The 2,373-nt window shown below is 42.3% G+C and overlaps 1 pseudogene; it reads left to right on the forward strand.

The window, feature by feature from the left end:
- The first annotated feature begins 464 nt into the window (after positions 1-464).
- On the forward strand, positions 465-1,470 carry LOC102842417 (annotated as a pseudogene).
- The last annotated feature ends 903 nt before the right edge of the window (positions 1,471-2,373 follow it).

Raw genomic sequence — 2,373 nt, forward strand, 5'->3', positions numbered from 1 at the left:
AGAAGAATTGTGAAATGATTTCCAGAACATCATATATGAAGAAAACAAAAAGGTCATTAAAAAGACAAGAAAGAAAGAAAAGACAAATGGAAGTCAGAAGAGACTCTGAAACATGTTTTTGAACATAAAGAAGCTAAAGCAAGTTGAAGAAATTAGGCAGTAAAAGAGATGACCAGAAAAGTTTAAAGGGCAGCTTGAAAAGACAAAGTGAAGTATTATAAAGAAATGTGCAAAGACCTGGAGTTAGTAAACCAAAACAGAAGAACAAGCTCAGCATTTCACAAGCTGAAAGAACTGAAGAAAAAAATTCAAACTTTGACTTTCAATATTGAAAAATTCAATAAGTAAAATATTGAATAATACAGAAGGCATCAAAAGAAGATAGAATGAATACCCAGTCACTGTATCAAAAAGAACTGGTTGATGCTGAACCATTTCAAGAGGTAACATATAATCAAGAGACTATGGTACTGAGCAAGATAGCTACCACCAAGAGGGTTCTCTACGTGGGTGGGCTGGCCGAGGAGGTGGATGACAAAGTCTTTCATGCTGCTTTTATTCCTTTTGGAGACATTACAGATATGCAGATTCCACTGGATTGTGAAACAAACAAATAAAAATACTGGAGATTTGCTTTTGTGGAGTTTGAGTTGGCAGAGGATGCTTCCGCAGCTGTCTATAACATGAATGAATCTGAACACTTTGCTCGGACAATTCATGTAGATTTGGCCAAGCCAATGAGGATTAAGGAAGGTTCCTCTAGACCAGTTCAGTCCGATGATGACTGGTTGAAGAAGTTTTCAGGGAAGACTCTGGAAGAGAATACAGAGGAAGTGTCAGAGCCTTCCACAGCACAAACCCAGGAGGGAGAGCCTATAGCGAAAAAGGCCCGGTCAAATCCTCAGGTGTACATGGACTTTAAGATGGGTAACAAAACTGCCGGCCGCATCCAGATGCTCCAGGGTTCAGACGTCATTCCCATGACAGTAGAGAACTTCTGCTGCCATGAGAAGGGCTTTGGCTTCACGGGAAGTAGCTTCGGGAAGCAGCTTCCACCGCATCATTCCCCAGTCCGTGTGCCAAGGTGGGATTTCATGAATCACAACGGCACCGAGGGCAAGTGCATCTACTGGAAGAAGTTTGATGATGAAAACTTTATCCTCAAGCACACAGGGCCAGGCCTTCTCTCCAAGGTCAACTCTGGTGCAAACACCAAAGTTTCCCAGTAATTCCTGACATATGACCAAGACAGACTGGCTGGGTGGCAAGTATGTAGTGTTTGGGGAGGTAACCAAAGGCCTGGACTTCTTACGACAGTTTGAGGCCAAGGGCAGCAAGGATGCAAAGCCAAAGCATAAAGTGACCATTTCCAACTGAGGAGAGTATGTGCGATCCTGTGTGCGTGCTTCTCTGCCCTTAGATTTGTCCGGAGGAACTTACAGGGCATCCCTGAGGGTGTCCCTTGAATAAGCAGCTGTTTATGTACCATGAGCCCTTCTTGGCAACAACTGGGAACAGCTCCTCTGCCGACACAGTTTGGACTTCCCTGGGTTCCTCCTAGAGCGTGGTTGTGGGCTCGGGGAGCCAGCAAAGGAGCGCACCCTCTCCATCATGGACAGTCTGGACTGCCTTTGCTGCCAGCACCTCTCCCGGGCCTATTGGGACATTTTCTTCTGGTATAATAAATTCAACTTTTTGTACTGAGAGAGAGAGAAAGAGAGAGAGAGAGAGAGAGAGAGAGAGAGAGATTATGGTACTGAAAGAAGGAGTCCAAGGTACATTGAAGAAATTGGTGAATAGCCTCCAGGAATTTATGGAACACAAATTGAAATCTTTCAACAAACTGATGCAGTACTGCAGGCACTTCCTTATCTATGCCAAGATATTTGTAAGACAGCTACCTGTATACCTGTTCAGAAGGTATCCATATTTATGCTCGTTTAAAAAATAGGGGGTCCAACGGAATGTGGAAATCATTGGACAATATCATTAATATCACCTGCAAGTAGAATTGTGCTGAAGATAGTTCAAAAAGGATTGCAGCAGTACACTGACAGGATGCTGCAGAAATTCAAACTGGATTCAGAAGCATGCATGGAATGAGGGATATCATTGCAGATATCATACAGTCTTAGGAGAAATAGAAAATACCAGAAAGATATTTACTTGCAATTTATTGACTATGCAAAGGCTTTTGATTATGTGGATCATGGTAAACTATGGATAACCTTATGAAGAATGGGTATTCTAGAAAAAAATGTACTTATGAGGAACCTCAACATAGAATAAGAGGCTGTCATTTGAACAGAACAAAGGGCTATTGATTGGTTTAAAGTCAGGAAAGATGTGTGTTCAGGCTGTATTATTTCACCA

Source organism: Chrysochloris asiatica, unplaced genomic scaffold (assembly GCF_000296735.1).
Source record: "Chrysochloris asiatica unplaced genomic scaffold, ChrAsi1.0 scaffold00185, whole genome shotgun sequence".
Lineage (NCBI taxonomy): Eukaryota > Metazoa > Chordata > Mammalia > Afrosoricida > Chrysochloridae > Chrysochloris > Chrysochloris asiatica.